This window comes from Episyrphus balteatus, chromosome 1 (assembly GCF_945859705.1).
Source record: "Episyrphus balteatus chromosome 1, idEpiBalt1.1, whole genome shotgun sequence".
Taxonomy (NCBI): domain Eukaryota; kingdom Metazoa; phylum Arthropoda; class Insecta; order Diptera; family Syrphidae; genus Episyrphus; species Episyrphus balteatus.
This window is the reverse complement of record NC_079134.1, coordinates 150,091,755-150,099,810: the sequence shown is the minus strand read 5'-3', so window position 1 is coordinate 150,099,810 and position 8,056 is coordinate 150,091,755.

The following is an 8,056-nucleotide window of genomic DNA, read 5'->3' as shown; positions in this document are numbered from 1 at the left end:
CATCATACATAACCTGTTTAAAACAACTTTATTTTCGAAGTATTTATAAAAGATTTTTGAGAATTTAAAAATAAATTATACATAATTATTTTATAAATAAATGATTTAAACTTGCATAAAATGTTTGCAGCCAGTAAAAATATTTTAAATCCAAAAACAATCTCCACGGAAAAAAATAAATTAATATTGATTTGTAACTGGTTTCTGGAACTGATTTATTTTTTTAGTTAATAGTATTGAACAAATTTTTGAAACCTAACCTCATTGTAATGTTTATTTTTTTTTTTTTTCATAACAAGCGTATTGTTCTTGATTGACTTGGAAAAATACGCCTAAATTTTTGATCTTTCTTCCTGATAACACAAGACCTTATTAAGGAAACGCAGTTTTATCAATATTTCCCAGGCAATATGACGACATTATCAAGATCAGAAAGTAACCTTTAGTAGTGATTTGATAGAAATTATGTTCGAGTAATCTTTTCAATTAATTTTTATTTTATTTTTCAGATTTCTTCTATGTTAAGCTAATTTACTTGAAGAAATTATTTGCCCCAACCCGCGCCACCGCCTCCACCTCCTTTGCCTTTTCTATCATTTGGTCCACCACGTCCACCGATCGATCCAATTCCAACTCCTGGTTTACGTCCTCCACCTCCAATACTTGGTTGACGTCCACCACCACTCAATTGTCTTGTTTCACGATAATGTGACTCTTCAGCATTGACTTGGAAAAATACCAAAACCAAGACCAGTATCGTAAATGGTAAAAAGAAGCGCATTTTATTTGGTTTAATGTTTTTGGTATGAAGAAGTTTACTCAAAGACTGTCAATTTAAAAGTGTTAATGGTTGTGAATTGAAACCCTATTTTATATCAACAACGAAATTTAACTTAACTTAAAAACACGTTTGACACACTTTGATTTATGGTTTGATAGAATTTGTTGATCAACAGTACCTTGTCTAAACTACATGTTTTTGCAAAGAATATTATAAAGATAATAATAAAAATTATTATTAAAAAAGTATTTTGAACTTGTTTGAAATGTTTACAATCAAAAGAAACAAACCAGAGCCAGTCTCATGTTCAAAAATCAAAAAAAAAAAAAAAAAAAAAAAAAAAATAATCAGTAATGGAAAGCTATTTGAAATTGGTTGCTTGAACTGGGGTCAATTCCCGATCTGTGAAACTGTGAAGTGATAAGTTTTATCACGTTTTCATAATAAATTCGATTCTGGGTTTATAAAAAAGTTTAAACAAACTTCAAAAATTTTTCATATGAAAACTGAAATGATAAATTTTAATCACTTCACAGTTTCACAGATCGACAATTCACCCCTTTTAATTTCTTTAGAAACGTCTAGCCACTGATTCGTAGCTTTATGTACCTAATATTTTTTTTTATTTTAAGACTTTTTATAAAAAAAAAACAAATTTTTGAACAACTATAATTTTTGTTAATAAAATTGGTCAATTATTTCTGTCATTATTTGTTTTTGTTTTATTAACTTGGAATTGATGAGTTTATCATCATTTGAGTTTTTATATTTTTGAAAGTATTGATATTATGTGCACTTCTAGAGAAGGCATCACTGCATAGTAGTTAAAAGTCCGATGCACCATTTCCTTGATTTGGCCATAGGTGTGAATGCATTTTGGTTGTCTTTTGCCTGGGCATATAAAAAAACTTACTAATATAAGATGCATTCAAATTATACTAAATCGATCACGATCTAAAAAAATCACGTTTTTGATAGAAATTCGTTTTATAAGTAATTATATCTCAAACCCAAATTTAGCAAAAATTCTACAACAAAAATGTTTATTCTTGACGACATGGCATTTCGAAGCAGCGGCATAGTGGTGCCTTTGATGTTTTTTGGAGTCAAAAATCATTTGTTTGGAATTTGGTTTGTTCATATTTAATGAAAAAAAAAAATCAAAATTTAAAAAAAAGCCAAGTCACTGCTATTCTATTTACTGGATTTTGTTTTTAATTAACAACAATTTTGACAACTTTCCTCTTAATTTTTTTATAACACTGTTTTGGGCTTTTATTGTTTATTCTTCGAATATGTTACAATTTATAAACGATATTTGAAAATGTTTTAAAATTTTTTGGAGAAAACAATATTTCAAGTAAATTTTTAGAGAACCAGAAAATTTAGAATTTTGCGGTAGAGTAAAAACAAAAAAAAAAAAAAAAAACTGTTAGGTTCTTTAAATTTTTTAAAATAAAAATATCTTCCAAGTTTTGTTCGTAAGAAAAGTAAAATTTGTTTTGTAGAGAATTACATAATTTAAATACGCTTCTGAAACAACTTTTCAATGACTCACATTCCACTGCTAAAGTGTTATTATGCAAAAATTTATATAGTTTCGACATTTAACTTTGAATCACTTTTGTCACAGAAAAAGATTTAAATTGCAGAAATAGAATTGACGGGGACTTTCGCAATTAATTTTGAATGATGAACCAAAAGTAACACTCAACATTCATCCTGGTGTAAATCTTGTCAAAGAAGAGCACCTTTTTTCGACTGGATTATTTTGCGGGGTCCAATAAGACTATTTTATTAATTCAAATGCAAACTGCATACAATCAATTCGCTCAGAAAGAAGAAATAAGGATCGTCTGTGATAGATTTTTCAAAGTGAACACACAGAAAAAATTGCTGCATTTGTACGACTTTTTTTCTCTTTGCACTTTCTCTATCTCGTTTTTCCCTAAATGTTTTTGGAAAAAAAATTACACCTCAGCTGGGATTTGAAACTGAAAAACTTTTGCTGCTGAGCAACACTTTTAACCACTGTCACACAGTGGGCAGAATGAGGGTGGTTGTTAAAATTTCGCTTTTGTTCTCAATTTTTATTAAATTGACAAAGAAGAAATGATTTTGAATTCAAAAAAAAAAAAACTTTTTATTTTTCAATTTTATTTACAAATTGACAAACTATTCAAAGTTGAAGAAATTATTTACCCCAACCAATATTTCCTGCTGATGCTGCTGTTGCTCCTTTGCCTTTCCTATCACTTGATCCACCACGTCCACTACTGGATCCAATTCCAGCTCCTGGTTTGCGTCCTCCACCTCCAATACTTGGTTGACGTCCACCACCACTCAATTGTCTTGTTACTCGAGCATGTGATTCTTCAGCATTGACTTGGAAAAATACCAAGACTAATACCAATATTGTTAAAGTTAGAAAGAAGCGCATTTTGTTTGGTTTAATGTTTTTGGTATCAAGAAGTTTACTCAAAGACTTAAAATTTAAAATTGTTAACAATCTTGAATTTGCACTCACTTTTATATCAACTACAGAATTTTAAGATTTTTATCTTGTTTTTGGTAAAGTCATCAAAATGATCATTCCCAACTTGTTTTGTGTACTTTGAGTTATGATTGAATTTTATTTAATCAAGATAAGATACCTTACTGTCTCCAAAACATGTTCTTGGAATACATTTCTGGAAGATTTTTAAAAGTTATAATTTATTATCGAATGAGTATTTTGAACTTGTTCGAAATGTTTGCCATCCAAAAGAAAATTTTAAAATCGGAGTCTTTATTCCGATTTTTTGATTGAGTTTCGATTTTATATAAAACAAAATGCACGACTGGGGTCACTCCTACTTGCTCTTATGGCAAAAGTTGTTAAAGCTTTTTATTGAACAAAATTATGGGAAATTAAAAATTTGATATTTTAATTTTAAAGAAATTAAAAAAAAAAATAAAACCTGTTTTTGTAATTAATTAAAAACCGTTTTAAATGAACTTTTACACAAAACCAAGTATGCCATTTGAAATCTCGTATAAAAAAGAATTTTTGGGAAAAAAATCTAAAATTGTTTGAGCCGTTAAAAAATTATTTTTTTATTATACCTAAAAATTTTCTAACATCAAAAAAAAATTTTTAAGAAAATATTTTTCAACGCATAAAAATGAAATTTTGGAAAAATTCACCAACCCGTTTTCAAAAAATTGATTTTTCACAAAAAAAAAACTATTAAAAAATTTTTAAAAAAATTATACAGGGTGTCTCGGAATGAGATAAGAACATTTTGAGGATTGATTCTTAGGTATATTCTAAAACAATAAATTGCACGACTGGGGTCGCACATACTTGCTCTAATGGTAAAAGTTACTCTAATGTTAAGGCTTTTCATTGAACAAAATAAGGGAAAATTCAAAATTTGATAATTTTACGGAATTTCATAAGTGGTACAAAAAAAAAATATAAATAATTAAATACCGTTTTAAATGATCTTTTGCAAAAAACTAAGAATGCCATTTTATTTCTTGTTTAAAAAGGAATTTTTAGAAAAAGATTTTCGAAAATCGTTAGAGCCGTTTTTTAAAAAAATATTTTTTTATATAACTATAAAAAATTTTTAACATTTTTCAAAAAAAAAGTTGGCATTCTATTTTGAAGAAATAATTAATTTACACATAAAAACGGAACTTCAAATTTTTTTAAAAACCCGTTTCCAAAAAATTGATTTTTCAAAAAAAAAATTTTGAAATATTTTAAAAAAATTCAAAACTGTGTTTTTTGAAAAATTTAAAATTTTTTTAAATAACGATAGTTTAAACGTTTCTGTACGAAAATTTTGGTCGAAATATGTTTTGTCGTTTATTTATCGAAGAAAATCGGCCCAAAGTCAAAAATTATATCGGATAAAAAAATTAATTAATATCTGAGCAATAAAAAAAGATATTATTATTTTTTAATAAAAAAGTTAAAAAGCATAGCGTTTCTTCTAAAACCAAGATATTAATGAAGTTTCTATCATAAATATTAACGGAGTTATTAGCATTAACATGTGTAAAGTCATACCAAAGTAAGCGTTTTCTTAAATCATCGCTAAATTGTATCAACTTTACAGATAGAGTGTTACTGTAAAACAATTTTTTTCTTAGAATATACCAAAGAATTATTCCTCAAAATGTTCTTATCACATTCTGGGACACCCTGTGTAACCCTGTTTCTGTATACAAAATTTTGCCTGAAATCTGATGTCGGACAAAACTTTAGCCTTTTAATCATTGCACCTTGTGATATCGTTCTTTCTTTCTTCCGATAAAAAAAACGGCATTCCATTGATTTGTTAATATTCCACGTTTTCCTTAAAACAAAATTCAGCAAAATAAGAAAGTTAAATATCTTTCGCAAATACCTGCCCAAAGTTATTTGTTTCGTAATCAATAAAAAATACTTTTTAATAACTTGGTCAAATTACGTATAAAATCACATTTCTTCCGCAAGTCCAAATCTAGTTTACTAGTTTATGAATAAAAAAAAATTCAACGCCTTAGTCACTAAACATCAAATCAGGTTTCTTTCATTTTATTCGATAATCACTAATCCACATACAATCTTAAATGAGCACTTCTTACGTTACGTACGTTATTGGTCATTAAATAAGTAGCAAAACAAATCGTTAAATCGTTAAGCAAAAAAACACTTTATTTTACAATTTCTCATAAAAATTTGACAATCAACCCACTCAATTGACCTCTTCGCCACAACAAATAAAACCCATAGAACTTTAAACGCCCACTCATCTCATTTATTTCGCTCGATAGACCAGTTAAAGCACTCAATCATCTCATTGATTATATCGGGCTAACATCATTTACGTGCCCTCTTAGCCTTTCAAGTTGTTAAATAGCTTCGATTACATTACGAGTCTGCGCCAATAAATATAAGCCAAGGCGGCCGTGGTGCATCGCCAGCGCCAAACCAGACCAACGGATATAAAAACACACACAAAAAAGCACCTACAATTAAAATCCGCACCACACTGCCCCCTGGTGCCAAATCTACCAACCACACACACACTCACTCAGAGAGGAAGACTCAGGCTCTATAGCGTTGTGATGGTCAGTTTAGTGTGCTTCTCGAGTTATTACCGCAATTTGCCCATGCTCACCCAGCTTCCAATGGCGGCGTGGCGTGGCGCGTTCCGGAAATTGGTGCATTTCCAGCTATGCTGTAATTTATTGAAGCAACGGACTTGAATCGGACTTCTTCTTGTCGAAGGTAAACACATTTTGAAGGAACCTGCTCCATGGCTAGGCACAAACCAGCTCACTGGACCAAGATAGTGGTGGCAATTAATTTTAAATCACCTGCAGGCATATTCTTCGCTGGTTTCCATGTGCGGGACAGGCAAAAATACTTAGCAATTTCGTTACCAAGTCAATGCGCCTCAAGACAGCAGTGTGATAACCTTACACATTGCAATGCCTGGGTTGTGTGACAGAAGAGACAGAAAGACACAACCCAGTGGACAAGCTGATATCGCAGCCAGAGTGGAGTATAATGATCGTTGTCTAGGCTTTCTGTCAAAGGGAAGGTCGTTCTCCCGACTTGCATTCCGGCAGATAATTATTTGTAAATTGCTGTCATTTCGCAGCTTGTCTAGGCATTTGTTTGTATTGTGTATTAAGACCCACAAGACACGATCAGTTTCTTCAGTTATCTGTCCCCCCAGTGGCAATGCCACGAACTAAGAAAAAAAAAAAAGTCTTTAAGAGATCATTAAAAAAGTTATGGCTAAGCAATAAACAAGTAGTGATCCCGCGCCAAGTGAATAATTGAGACATCAAGCCGAATGAATGCAGTGGTGCACTAGTCTTAACACAGAGGGACTTGCGCGCTCTATAATAATAATAGGTTTCGATTTATATTTTGCAATTAGGTTGTTCTTCGATTTTATTATGAGCTTATAGGTGCAAAATGATAGCAGATCACATCACTATATCGATTTGAATGGAGATTTTAATATGAAGATATAGAGAATAGGTGGTATTAAATTAATCACAGAATTAAATGGAAATCGTAAAACTTAAAATGGCTTGTCGTTTCTTTGGATTTGATGGTTTATTAGAAGATTAGTGTAAAATGTACAAACATGAAATAATAATAAAATTAATTTATGTTAATTCAATAAAATGCGGTGAAGTGTTAAGTTAAAACCAGGAGTACCAATTACACTGGTCTGCAAGGAAATTCTCCTTTAAATAAAACTATAAAGGACTAAAGGATTTTTGTATGCTGATTCCGAATCCGAAGTCAGAATTGACCTAGCACGTCACGTTTTTTAGATATTCCCGTTAAGAAATCTCAAAAACCCATTTTTTTTTTTTGCTGTTTTCGAAGAAATATTTTGGCATAATGTAATCTTTTTCAATTCAAATTGTTACGTTTTAGGAAAGAACTTATTTTTTTCTTTCAAGTTCAGTTTCAATCTTCTCAATATCTCCGAGATATTTTAATTTAAGTCAGTTTAGTAGGTTTGTCATATCTTACCATTAAGAAACTGATCTCTTAAAATTAATATATCTTTCTCCCTAAAACAAAAGTATACTTTTCTAATGTTTTTGTTCATGTAGGATTTACTAAAAAGTGAAGGATTTCGATATTTCTGCTTTTTTTGTCAATCAGTATTTTAAAATATGAGTAAACATTAATGTAGAAGGAAATATTTGGTGTCAATCGATAGTTCATTTAATAAGGAATAAGTCTTCCAAATTTGAGCTCAATGCGACAAATAGTTTTAATTTTATATAAGTTCAAATTAATCTAAAAGGGGGATTTTTTAGAAACTACCTACATTTTTCAAAAATCATTTTTACAGAAATGGTACCTGATAGAATTTTTCTAAAACCAGATTTAGATTCAAAAAAGTCTAATCTTTCATAATATCAAAAAATTATTTGAAGGAAAAAAAGGTTAAATTTTGCAGACCAGTGTTATTTTTCACAAACACTGCTGCACAAATTTATATTTGAAAATGGAACTGCTTAAAAAAAAAAATTCAAATATCGTTGGCTTATACTCTAATAAAGCTAGCTTCCACCTCTTAACCCCACATAAAAATTATTTAAAAAATTGATTAATTAATACAAAAAGTTTTTTAAATCATATCAATTTTTTTACCTTCTCAGATAGTCTAAAGATTAACTTTGTATTTTTTTGAATTTATTCAAAAATTGAGAAATATTATATCATTTTTTTAAATTATTTTTGTAAGAGCCACACTTCTG